Below are 13,705 nucleotides of genomic sequence, written 5' to 3' on the forward strand. Positions count from 1 at the left end.
TCATGGGCTGAAACTTGATGCTTCCTTCCCAGAGTCACAGGCTGTGGCCTGCACCACAGCTGGGCCCCTCCCGGGAGTATCGTACTGGCCAAAAGTGCAGTTGCCACAGCCTTGCTGAGTGGCAGCCACTCCATCCCCACTGCTGGATCACCTCAGAACACATGCCGCCCTGACGGTGTGACCACAGACATGATGAAGACCAACATTGTTCTTAGTTAAGTGAATTAATAATTTTTGCCTACATTCTATATATTTTAACTGCATTCTTTATGGATGGATGGAACTGTGACTTTACTTGTAAAAACTCATGTATAGTAAGAGAGGTGCTAAAATTTTGAGACATTGAATGACATGCACAGTAATACCTCACACACTTAAACTGGTAAGGAAATGAGTTATTTTGTATATGCAAATTATGTTCAGTTAATAGAAGTGTCTCCTTAGTATCAGGACATGTTCATATGAAAAATGTCGGTGGAAATCTTTCTACATGGAATTCACATTTTTCTGTCTTCTCACAGGAGAGATGGGACATAATTTACCCTACATAGTTTATTTACAAAAAACACAATTTAAATAAAGTGATTTTAATTTAAAAAAAAAAAAAAGGAGAGACAAAGCCATACCAACCAGACAGGTGGGATTTAAGATTAAAGTAATAGCACAATAAAAAGGAATGTAATGTAATAATAGAAGGCTTTTTCCCTCAAAGAAACTGCAATAATTGTAAACTTATGTGCACCAAATAATATTCTCACCAAGTTCCAGGTGTGTTTGTTTGGTTGGTTGGTTGGTTGGTTGGTTTTGTCTGTTTGTTTGTGCATGCGTGTATGTGTTTTGTGTGTGGGGGAGGGGGGGTTGTTGTTGTTGTTTTTTGCCTTCTTGATATTCCTTAAGCCAAAGCTGTCTCTGACTCAGAGTCTATGTAGCTATAGTTTCTCCTGCTTGGAACTCACTTCCTCTGGGACTTGCTTTCCTACCTTATTTTGCTCTCTGCCCAAATATCATCCACCGAATGTTGGCTGACTACTTTATCTGATTTGTCACCTATGATCCCAAGGTTTCAAGTTGTTAATAATTGATCCCATATAGGAGAAACTATAGCTATATGAGCTCTTATTGCTGTGGGAAACACTGAAGATACCCAGAGCTCTGAATCCACATACCCTAAATCACATTAGGTACCTAACAAGTTTTTACTAACCTCACAATCCTCTCAGCAAACCTACCAGTCAAGACTTTTGACCTAAAACCCATAGAAGGAATAAGCCCACAGACTGCCCCATGGCCTTTTTCTGCAATAGCCAATCCTGATCTTAACTACTAAATTCTTATCACAGAAAAAATAAATGCAATGAAAAAATTATAATTCATTCTGTATTACTTTCTTGGCAGTTGTAACAAATTACTACAAACTCGATGGCTTAGGACAACAGAAATTTATTCTCTCACAGCTCCAGAGGCCAAAAGTGTGAAATCAAGGTGTCTCCAGGGCCACGTTCCCTCCGGAGGCCTGAGGTGAAGGTCCATGCTTGTGTCTGCTGGCAATGCTATGGCTTATGGCCACACAACTGCAGTCTACCCCCATCTTCACATTGCCATTGTGTGTGTGTGTGTGTGTGTGTGTGTGTATGTATGCATGTGTTAAATTTCCTCTCTTACAAGGACACTTGTAAAAGCCCACAAGTAGCTAATCCAGGATTATCTCCTCATCTGAAGATCCTTAATGTAATCACGTCTACAAAGATGCTTTTTTTTCCAAATAAGGTGACATTTACAGGTTCTAAGAATGTGAACTTGCTATCGTTGGGCCACAGCTCAACCCACTACATCTTTTAACGTCAGAGCACATGCTGCATCTCTCTTCCCTGGAACCCTGAAGGGGTCTTCTTGGTTTTCCAATGGGAGGAGGCTTCTTTATAAATGATATGCTTTCCCAGATCATGCCACACACAATGGCCATGTGGCATTCTGGGTAAGGAAAGCAATGGCAGGAAGTCAATAAAAGATAAAATGATAATCCTAAAAGAGCAAGCTCTAAAAGGACAAACAATATTTTTTAATTGCTTTTTTATATCACTTGCTCTTCCCACAAAAAACTCCAGCCCCAGTGTCTGGGCCACACTGTGGCCTTGTCCTATATGAGAGGTAGGAGCTATGAAGGAGGCTCCTCTTCAGGATGGACCTGCATGGGAGAAAGCCCTGAGGTACACCGGTAACCCTGCAGATCTAAGCAAGCTTGGTGTCATTCAGCGGAGTCTGAATGTAGCCTCGGGATCCTGCTCAGCATTGTGCTGGGAGAGCCACCCAGTTCATCAAAATTGTCACATGTGACCAAATGTCTTTGCCATGGAAATGGTCTTCTGTGACTGCCTACATCCCTGATACTTTTTATTAATTCGCTCATTCAGGAAAGATTTATAGAGTACCTACTATGTGCAAACATTATGTAAGTGCTAAAGATACAACGATAAACAAAACTAGGCTTAGGCCTGCCCTCAGGGACTTACCATCTAGGGTCGAAAGAGATACTTATTAAAGAGCAGCAAATGCCATTGTAAGATTGTTCCTGCAACAGCGGCTCTGAGTGAATCCTCTGTCCTGAGAGTCTATAATGTGGAGATCTGAACCGCTCAGAAGCTGAGAAAGATTCCCATAGGAAGTGATGCTTGTGCGGAAACCTGAGGATTGAATGGGAATACACCAGGACAAAGCACGGAGCTGGGAGGGAGAGCAGCGGGAGATGAAAGATGAAGCTGGAGAGAGAAGTCTTTGTAGGCCATGTTAAAAGGCTTTGTTCGATTGCTTGTTTTATAACATGAAGGACACTGAGGAGCCTCTGTTGAAGGTTTTGCACATGAGCAGACTTGTGTTTTCCAAAGTGTGCTGGGCTCTCGCAGAAGAATGGCTGGTGGGGAGGGGGAGTGAAACCAATGGACGACTGGAGGTTCTTGGAGTCCTAGAGACAATGACGGAGAAGTGGTGGAGATGAGAAAAATAAACGGGTTCAGGAGACGTTTAAAACACACAATTGGCAAAACACCATGAATTGGGTAGAGGAGTAGGGGAGAGATAGGGACCAAGGATGAGCCCTAGATTTCCAGGGTTCCTACTGGGTATCTTCACATTCATTGAAAGAACACCGAGAGAACACTATGTCAGAGGCCTGGGAAGGGGAGCTGAGTTATGATGGTGACTTTAGGCATACTGAGTTTGGGGAGATGCCTTTGAAATCCCCAGAGCAGATGCCAAGGTGATTTAATTTGAGTCCAACACTCAAAAGACCTCCCAGGAAAGGTCTGGTCTAGAGATGTAAGTGGATGAGTCATCCAGGTTTAGGGACTAAGAAAGCTGTAAGCAGAGAAAAATCCCGATTACATAGAGCCTGGGGTTTATACAATCTGGGGACCCTAATTAAGAACAATAGCAAGAATATAAAATTAGGTACAGAAGAGGATATTTATAAAATATGAAACCATAACAAATTACAAAGTTTTAAAAGATGAAAATGTCACAGGATCCAGAAAAAAATAGCATAACAGTTATCATTCATTAACTGCCTGATGCGTCTCTGTCACAAATCTCTTTTCCACATTTTAGGCTACCTGTAGGTGATAGTCTTTTCTTATAATGATGTATTTTTATATTTTCCATTAAAAAGTTATGCATTCAGTCCGTTCTCTAATATGGTTGATTTAAATTTGTTTCATATCACTGATAATTGGGTTACATAAAACATGTAACTCCATATATGGATGTATTTGCCTTCATGCTACTGCTACATGTGATTTGTGCCCCACAATTCAAGAATTCTGGTAAGTATTGAGGTCTATCCCGATGGGTCTTTTTCTGTAGACTTACATCGTTGGAAACGCCTCATAGAATAAATATGTTGTTTCCTTTATTCACAGAACTGTGTGTTAGATCTGTGGGAAGGAATTACAAGACAGCTGCTAAAAAAAAAAAAAAAAAAAAAAAAAAAAAGAATTCCAGTAAGTTTTATTTGACATCACTTAAAAAATAATAGGAATGCATAGTGTTTTTATAAGTGTATACACTGTACTATCAAGTGTATTGGGGGCAGAGAAGAAGTTCTATTTTGTCAGAGCATCAATGAGAAATTAGTCCTGCTTCCATTTGCACATTTGATTGTTGGAAAAAATTTCCACGGACTAGCTTCTGGTCCCCTAAATTAAACCCTGTGTCTCCTCCACTTCCCACATATGGAGTGCTGGGTGCCTAGGAGACACTCAGATCCCTGTGGACCCTCTAGCCTGTAACTTTGTCTCACCGTGACCCCGAGGTGACCAAGTGGCTTTAGGACAGTGATGGCGAACATTTGGAGCTTGGCCTGTCAGCATTTTGAAAAACCCTAACTTAACTCTGGTGCCGTGTCACATACAGAAATTTTTTGATATTTGCAACCATAGTAAAACAAACACTTATATTTTTTATATTTATTTTATATATTTAAATGCCATTTAACAAAGAAAAATAAACCAAAAAATGAGTTAGCATGTCATAGGCTCACCATCACTGCTTTAGGACTTGGGGGCCATTCCTACACCAGTACGATGAGCAGGAACTTTGCATACATGGTGACCTAGAACAACATGTGTATATTCTGCTAACCCCAAGTTAAAGGGATGCCCAGCTCTTTCCCGTAGCCATCTCCAAAAACTGCCAGCAGCCACCTGCACTGGCACATTGGGCAAGAACACGTGGCCACGTGAATATATTGCTCCGGTGCCTCCCAGGTCCTTAGAAGGGCTGGTGCGAGTGAACGAGGGGCTTCAGCTTTACTCTGAGACGCCTCTAGAGCAGGGCTTCCCCAGTTTGGCACCACTGACATTTGGGGCTGGATAATTCTTTTCTGTGGGGAGTTGTCCTGTTTAGCAGCATCCACGGCCTCTTCCCACCTGATGCCTGTAGTACTACACCCCTATCCCAGGCAGTGTACCCACACTGTCTCCAGATAGTGCCAGATGTCCCCTGAGGGGCAACACGGCCCCACTGTTGAAAACCACTGCTCTCAAGAATGAATTTAGAGACCAAATAATGCACTTACGTAGTGACTGCTTATTGAACACCTACTATATTTAAAGCCCTAGGGAGGTTACTTTGCACAAGGAAGACAGATGATGAATGAAAAATTCCAGTGGAATTCAATGAGTGCCATCAGGAGGGCCTCAAAGGCTATCGTGGGAATCAAAGTGATGAGGGTTGTAAAAGATGAGATTACTCTGCATTTATGCCACCAAAGGATTTCTTTGTCTTGGGGCGACCTAAGCTGAACAAACACAGCAAATTGCAAGAAATGCGTCAAGACATAATGGCCGTATTTATAAATTTGGGCCAAGAAAGATTGAGAAAGTATATTAATCATGGTGAGGTGGAGGAATCCATCTCCTTTTTGTGTATTCTCATGAAGTTTTTTTTATCTATGAGAGAGAGAGCGAGAGAGAGAGAGAGAGAGAGAGAGAGGAAGATTTGCTGTTCCGCTTATGTATGCATTCATCAGTTGCTTCTTGTATGTATCCTGACCAAGCATCAAACCTGCAACCTTGGCATATTGGGACAGTACTCTAAGCAGCTAAGCTACCCAGTACCCAGCCAGGGCTCCTTTTTGTTTATTCTGGCATTTACATTCCTTACACCATGCCAGCCACGCTCAGATTTGAAGTCTATAAATACATAGAGTGAGCCATTCCTCAGAGAGGTTGACAATTTTATTCATAGATTTGCCACAAGGGTTTATCCCAGTTAAAAGGAGGGGGGAATAGAGAGGCTAAATCAATGAGAATTTAGCTTGTGAACAGCACTGTATATAAATTTAAAAAAAAAAAATACTCACCTGATTTGACACAAATCATTCCTCTGGAACTCTTGAGATAACCCTGGTATTGTTCATACCCTCCTGTGTTCCCCTCCCCCAACACCCACACACACAATCAGTTATTAAACCTATTGACAACAAAATAAACTAACTCGAGGGAACATTGAAAAGCAGGACCTATTTCACTCAGAGTGTCTTCTCAACCATCAAATGTATTTGTTCACGGAAACGCTATAGAACAGACAATACGTCCCTTTGCTGAGCTGTTTGCGTTTCTGTAAAATTAGTAATTGGAGAGGGAATGTCACTAATTCCCATTTCTCCGTGTGAAAGTTACTGCAGGGCCCTTTATCAAACTGAACACTGTAACTGCGCTCGGCAGAAACGAGTTAACCCATTAGCTCTCTTTTGATTGCATTTAATCACAGGAGCCCCTTAAAAGCATGTTCCTTTCATCTTTTTCTTTAGCATCACTCTTTATTTTGCTGATCTTACCTTAATTTGGCCATTTAAGTCTCTTCTAGAGGGTGCTCTGTGGCCCCCACATGGATTAATTAATCAATTACTATAATAATTTCCACTTATATAGTACTTGATCATTAGAAATTAATTTTTATATTGGCAAGAAGTAGTTTAAGTTAAACTACTGTGTTTTAAAAGCAGTGTTTCCTCAAAATTTATTAGGAAAAATAAGATATCCATGATCCCAAGATATCACTGCTAGCGGTAAGGTGAAATTTATTTACATTTTTAAAAATCAGGAAAATAATAATGCAGGTGTCTCCTGGGTACAGAAAAATGATTGAAGAGGGTGTGGAGTGACTGATGTTTCAGAGATCCTAGCTAAGAACTAAGGCTGTGGGCTGAGACAAACTAGATTGATATCTGCTCCTCGCAGCTACCTCGGCCCATGAAATCTCTGACAAGTCCCAGGGTCTGATCTTTGAATGGGGTTCATCACATCCATAGTGTTGCAGTGAGGATTAAACCAGGTATTCATGTAGCGAGGCCAACGCCATACCTGATGTAGCTGTGGGGATTAGAGAGATGTCACCTGCAAAGCATGGAGTGTGGTGCCCAGCATAGGGCAGGTGCTCGATAAATGTTAGCTCGTAATAGTATTTATTAGTTTCAACTGGCCAGGCACGGTGCTAAGTGCTTTCCAGACCTTAGGGGAGCAATGCCCCTAAGTGCTGGGCAAAAGTAACCATATAATTCACCAAAGTACAAGTCCTTTTCTATGTTCTCCAATTAATATCCAAGACAACTCAGTAACTTAGGGGCTATTCCAACCTCATAAGTGTAAACTCAAACTGAGAGACGTTAGTTACATGCAAAAATGTTATGTGAGAGAGATGAGATTGACCACAAGCTACCAAATACCAAAACCATTATTTCCGCTGATTGGCATTCTTCCATCCTACTGGCCAAGAGCTCTGGGGTCAGATGTAATCATTCAAATCCTGGCTCAGGCCTGTTTGGACCTTGGTAACTTATTTAACTTTTAAAGTCTCAGTCTAGTTGGTTTGGCTCAGTGGATAGAGTGTCGGCCTACAGACTGAAGGGTCCCGGGTTCGATTCCTGTCAAGGGCACATGCCCGGGTTACGGGCTCAATCACAGTAGAGGGCATGCAGGAGGCAGCTGATCAATGACTCTCTATCTCTCTCCTCCTCTCCCTTCCTCTCTGAAATCAATTTTATATATATTAAAGACAAAAACAAGAGAGAAAAATGACATTAAAAAATAAATAAATAAAGTCTCAGTTTCCTTATCTGCAAAACAGAGATGACAATTGTGTCTAAATCATAGAATTATAGAAAAGACTAAGTGACTCAACTCTGTGCCTGGTACATGGAGAATGTTGAAAACATCTTAGTATTACTACAATCCAAAATTACAAAAAAGTAGAAGATGCTATATTTACCCACTTTCAAATTCCAATTTTGTAGGGAGCAGCTCTAGGGTCAAGCCTGGGGCTGACCTATGGCCGGGCCACAAACAAGTCCCAGCCTGGAGGGCAGAGCTCTCCTAGCATAATTAAGCCTGACCTTGTAGCCCTCCCTAATTCCTTCCTAAGTAGCTAATGGGCTGTGGGAGGTGCACCAAGTGTTGCCAAAACAAGAACATTTGTATACATGTTAATCTACCCTTGTTTTAATGAGACTATAAAATGAAGCATCAGCTTGCAGGCTGGGTCTTCTGTGTCCTCATCCAGGCACGGGAGATCCGCCGAGCCCCAGCTGAATTCTCTTGTCTGTCTTTTCTTCAATCCTTCACCACCCCTCCTCAGGTTCACCCTTGGCCGTGCTGGCATGGCACACAATTTTATGTGTGGGATGCCCTAAAGGGGTATCCTGATTTAAAAAAATTAAATCTCAGATTCAAATTATGCCACACCATTAACTTAAAAGGTCAGGTTCCATTACACATCAGGGTGACCATGCTGACTCACCGAGACCAACATTCTGGTGGGCAAATTTGGAAAAGTTCATGAGGATCGGGATCTGGAAAACAGTGAATCCATGAAGTTTGGGCCTCAGGGCCACATGACCAAGGTGTCTGAGGAGTAAACTCTGCTCTTGACCTCGGTGGCCTGTGATCATGTTGAGGACAGGCAGCTTCCTGGAAGAACAGCAGTGACCTTGAGAAAGATGGCGGCTGAATCTTGAGTTTTAAAAACCATTAATCTTTACATGAAATTCCTAGTCAATGGCAGGGGGAATATTAGTATTATTTAATTCCATTCAAATTACACTACAAAAAACAATTAAGGTGAATAATTATGAAAGTAAGGTCAACTCAATTTTCTATAATAATGTTTTTTGTTGCCAGGCTCATTATTGCTAATTCCTTTCATAATCCTTGCCATCTAACCTCATTTGTTTCATTTATAAGTGGCAAGAAATGCACATCATCAAACGGCGATGAAATCAAGACAGCAGCATGTCACTTGGGTGATCTCTGGAAAAAGTAATTATTGTCTCTAGTTAACCTTTTAGGGAGAAATTCATCTGCCTACTCCCAATGCACTTTTACATTTGCCAAAGTGAAGTTTTCCTCTTAATTTTTTTAGTCATACACCCTGGACTGAGAGTGTACAAGCTTGACAAAAGTAAAAGTTTTATCCTGCTGCTCTCAGTACTTACAAACCAAATGAAAAAGCACTCAAGTAGGTTTTAAATGGGCTTTTAATGGAACCCAAAACACACACGCAGGCACACACACACATACCACATACACACACTGATTTTAAATATTAAAAATCTTTCGTGTTCATTAACAAGACACTCACATTTGAGATCCTTAGAATTTAACTCGTTCCCATTACTATATTTTGAACCTGTACTTTTGGGTTTATGAAGAATTTCAAATGTTTTCCTACTAGAGGCCACACCTACTTTAAATACCTCGTGTCTTAAACATAGCCATTCCACTGCTAGAAATTTACTCTAACACAGGGTAGGCAAACTTCTGAATGATCAACACCGTTGCCATACTGGGTAACCCTTTGAATATCACCTTTTTGCTGATCACGAAAGAAACACTGAAGAATAAACATAGTCCCTGTGCTCTGGGGCCTTACAGTATGTTAATTTAATAATCATACAAACAAATAAAGGTGTGGTGATCAGTTAGGGTACATGTATTCAAAGCAATGGACAGCGTGTTAGCTCAGGCTGCTGAACAAACATATCACAGACTGGAGCTGAGAGAGCAGACATTTATTTCTCACTGTTCTGGAGGCCGGAAGTCCAAGATCAGGGTCCATGGTCGGATTTTAGTGAGGATCTTGTTGTGTCCTCACATGGTAGAGAGGGAGAGGGCTCTGGCCTCTTCCTTTTCTTATAAAGGCTCTAATCCTTTTCTCATGAACTAAACCTAATCACCTCCCACATAAACTACTCACATCTGCCTGTGGGGAGTCTATGCTAAGATCAGGACCTACTGTGGGAAGGTGGAATTTAACGTGGTCCATGAAGGAAGAGAAGCAGCCCTCAGGGCAAGTATTCCATAAAAGAGGCAACTGTGTGGCCAAAGGCCCTGAGGTAGGAAGCCGCTGCTGTATTGGAGAGCATGGGAACAGAGCCAATGTGGCAGAATCACAGTGGGCGGCGTGACATGGGGCTGAGACCAGCAGGGACCAGACCAAGCAGAGTCTAGCAAGTCGTAAGGAGGAGTTAGGGTTATGTCCTAAATATGCCTCCATGTTACAAATGGAGACACTGAAGATTAGAGAGGTTAGAGTGCAAAAGCAAATGGTTCGTGAATGTTTAAGCAAGAATCTAAGAACAGGGAGATGTGAATACAGGGCCCATGTGTTTAACCACGCTTCTACCAAACCTGAGGTGAAAGTAGCCACAACCTGTACTTGCTCCTGACTCTCATCCTCTCACCTTCTGACACGGTCCCGGCTTAGCCCCACTACCAAGATGACAGATAATGAACTCTGCGTCTCGCGTGGACTGGACGCACGGCGCACCTGCATCCCTCGCCAATTTCTGGCCCATCCTTTTGCAACATCAAGATATATGGGCTCCGTAAATTTTCAGAGACATATTAACGTTCACCTCCATAATGCCTTAATTGTACAGAAACCATTAGACAAGAGTGTTAAGGTGACAAAGAGACCGATGCAAATGGTAAAGCAAGAGAGCGAGATGCCTAAATTAAAAGGGGTGAAGGGTCCAGGACAGTCTTTCACGGGGAAAAGATTCATGGAGATTTGCTGTCTTAACAAGAATGGACTGCCTCATAAATTATCTCAATATGATGCCAGTAAGTCAAGGGGAACTTTTTTTAAAGTACGAATTTGCAAAAGGTTAAATTAAAATGAAGGCTGAACAATTATTTTTGTCCTCCTGCCCAGCAGGGCTTCTGCTAATGTTTGTGTACAGAAGTGATAGCGGCGGGATACTTCAAAGCCTTTTCAGGGGGGAAATCATAGCCTTGGTGAGAAAGGGTTTGATTTTGTAAAAAGCTTACATTGTAAGTGATATTGCAAATAAAGAGAAGATTGCATGAGCTAAGTGCTTTCTTTTTGTTAGTGCTCGTGGGGTTCCACAGATCCTCATCGGGCCCGTAATTGGGTTTTAAAAGAGGAAATGGAGAAGTACATGTTTTCCTTTGTCTGTAAATATGGTAGCCCTGACCCACCAGTGGAGGGCCATGCACTTAAATTTTGTTTCCAGAAAAGAAGAGAGAATTTTTTCAAGGGCTTCCAGTTCTCTTGGCAGGGCCGCATTTGATTAGAGAGAAACCACTTTGAGTGCCACATGTTGAGGTAATCTCAAGCTTTTCTTGATCCATTCCTCTTCCGTAGCTTCACTAACTTCCTAGAGAGGAGAGGTTACATAAATTTGGAAAAATAACAACTTCTACCCTCCTAGACTAGAAGCATCATATGAGCAGGGGGCATATATCCTCCTCATTCCTACTCAACGCCCAGCTGGGGGTCCATCACATACAGGCGGTGCATTCACTGCAGGTAACAGAAAACCCCACTGTAACTTTAAACAGGAAAGGGATTTTCTCATGCAACTAGAAGTGGGTCACTAATTTCCTCAACAACATCATCCAGGTCCCCATGTCTTTCAACATTTCTTTCTCTCTTTTTTCTTTTTAGAAAAAAAAAATGTATTGAATTTATTGGGAATACATTGTAAGACCTACTGTGGGAAGGTGGAATTCAGGGCAAGTATTCCATAGAAGAGGCGACAGCATGGCCAAAGGCCCTGAGGTAGGTTGATAAAATTATATAGGTATCGAGTGTTCAGTTCTATATCACATCATCTGTATATTGTATTGTGTGTTCCCCACCCAAAGTCAAGTCTCCTTCCGTCAACATTTATCAACATTTCTTTCATGAGAGCTAGGTCTGCAGGTTAGCTTCTTTGGGCTTTTAAGATGTCTCCTAATTGTATATGCTTTTCTTTTTTATTTTACATAAATGTTTCAATTACAGTTGACATACAATATTATATAGGTATCAGTGGGGTTACAGCGGGGTTTTCTGTTAATATTAGTTTAGGTGTACAACCCAGTGATTAAACATTATGTTACTTACTAAGTAATTACCATAATAAGTCTGTTTATCCTTTTAAAAGAAAGAAGAGCTTTCCTTGAAGCTTCCTAGAGACTTCACTTGATATTTTGTTGCCCAATGTGTTGCTTATGCCTTAAAAGCATAGCAACAGGAATGGACTAATATGATTGGCTTAGACGGTTCTCATCCTGTGGGTCACCACCCCTTTGGCGGTTGAACGACCCTTTCACAGGAGTCGCCTAAGACCATCCTGCATATCAGATATTTACATTACTATTCATAACAGTAGCAACATTACAGTTATGAAGTAGCAACGAAAATAATTTTATGGTTGGGGTCACAACATGAGGAACTGTATTTAAAGGGCCAGCAGGTTGAGAACCACTGGCTTAGACAATCAATACCTGCCCCCTGGTTTGAATGCAGAGCATGTCTCAAAGACACTGCCGCTTAAAGGTGGTGGATAGTTGCACAAAGCCAATGACTCCATTTGCAAGAAGGATTGGGAGGTAGGAAGTAGATGTTGGCAATCAACAATCCTTGCAAAAATAAAAAAATAAAAGGTCAGTAAATCTCTATTACAGAAAACACTGAGTGAGTGTATGAGCCTCTCTTATGTCATTGTTTTCTTCCTTGGAGATACTGACTTTGTTGCAATGGGTGTCAGTTCTTTTTGCCTTTCCAGCACATATTCCCCCTTCTTCTCATACTGGTGTCTCCATTTCCTGTTGAAGATCTCATGGGCTCCATCATCCCATGGTCCGATTGGTGCTAACCTGTTCCCATACACATAGAGACACATGTTCCAAATCTCCCTCATCAGTATTTTACATCTCTCTTGCCATTCCAATTGGTTCACACGAAAATGGAACCAATTAGAGTTCATTCAAAGATCTTATGGGTAAGGTGGATGTTTCTGCCCACTAGAATTAGTAGAAACTAGAATTAGTAGGTGTTTGGAGCTTCCATAATTTAATCCTGGGCAGTATTTGTTTGCATTGAGGGGGACACTTGAGAGTGACCCAACACAGAGGAAAACAGAACCAGGAATTGGGGGAGAGACTGAATACAGTGAACAGTCTTTATCTAGGCACATATGGGTAAATATTTATTTATGAACTTTGGGGTCAAATAATACAGTGCATTCCTTGTTTGCCCTGAAGTCATTTTGAATTGAATTTCTGTTACTTACAACCAAAAGTGTCCTTTCTAATACATTCCTTTATCTCTAGTATGTTATGAGTTTCCTAAGACCTTAGGCCCTGATATATTCATCTTATAGTTCCCACAGCCCTCAGTACCTAGTAGAGTGTTTCCCAACATTTTTTTTTATTATATGAGAACTCTTTTTTAATATAAAAATATTAACAGAACTTCACACAACAGTGGTTTTCCTTCTTTAATATCTATTGAGTGAGAAAATGTATAATAACAAAAAGCTGCTCTAAAATAAGAAATTCCTTTGTGAAGTGAACTTGTATTTAATGACTCATAATGGCCTCTACCAACATTCTAAAATTATCATATGTAATGTGTGCACTACCTATTTAGCCTAAGACAGATTTTGGACTGGTGGTCTCTGAATTTAATAACAGCAACAGGAGATCCACAGACCCTTCCATGATCTTTCCATTTCATCAAAAGTACTAGGATAGGCGTGGATAAGAGGAACTAATGCTTACACCCTAAAATATTAAAATGAGCCATGATGCAACCATCCTGTCAAAGGTGCTGAGTGCATCTTCTCAGGGGTCCCGTTGTAGGAGGAAAGGTGTGTGTAATATGAAACATTGGTTCAGATGCTGGACTAGCAGAATCACTCAGG

The 13,705-nt window shown here is 41.2% G+C and overlaps 1 non-coding gene across 1 annotated transcript; it reads left to right on the forward strand.

Annotated features, from left to right (window-relative positions):
* The first annotated feature begins 3,821 nt into the window (after positions 1-3,821).
* On the forward strand, positions 3,822-3,952 carry LOC139014768 (small nucleolar RNA SNORA18). Its single transcript, XR_011472322.1, has one exon. It is a non-coding gene; the product is annotated as a small nucleolar RNA SNORA18 (small nucleolar RNA).
* The last annotated feature ends 9,753 nt before the right edge of the window (positions 3,953-13,705 follow it).

Source organism: Myotis yumanensis, unplaced genomic scaffold, assembly GCF_028538775.1.
Source record: "Myotis yumanensis isolate MYYU_CA2020_CCGP unplaced genomic scaffold, mMyoYum1.0.hap1 SCAF_7, whole genome shotgun sequence".
Classification (NCBI taxonomy): Eukaryota; Metazoa; Chordata; class Mammalia; order Chiroptera; family Vespertilionidae; genus Myotis; species Myotis yumanensis.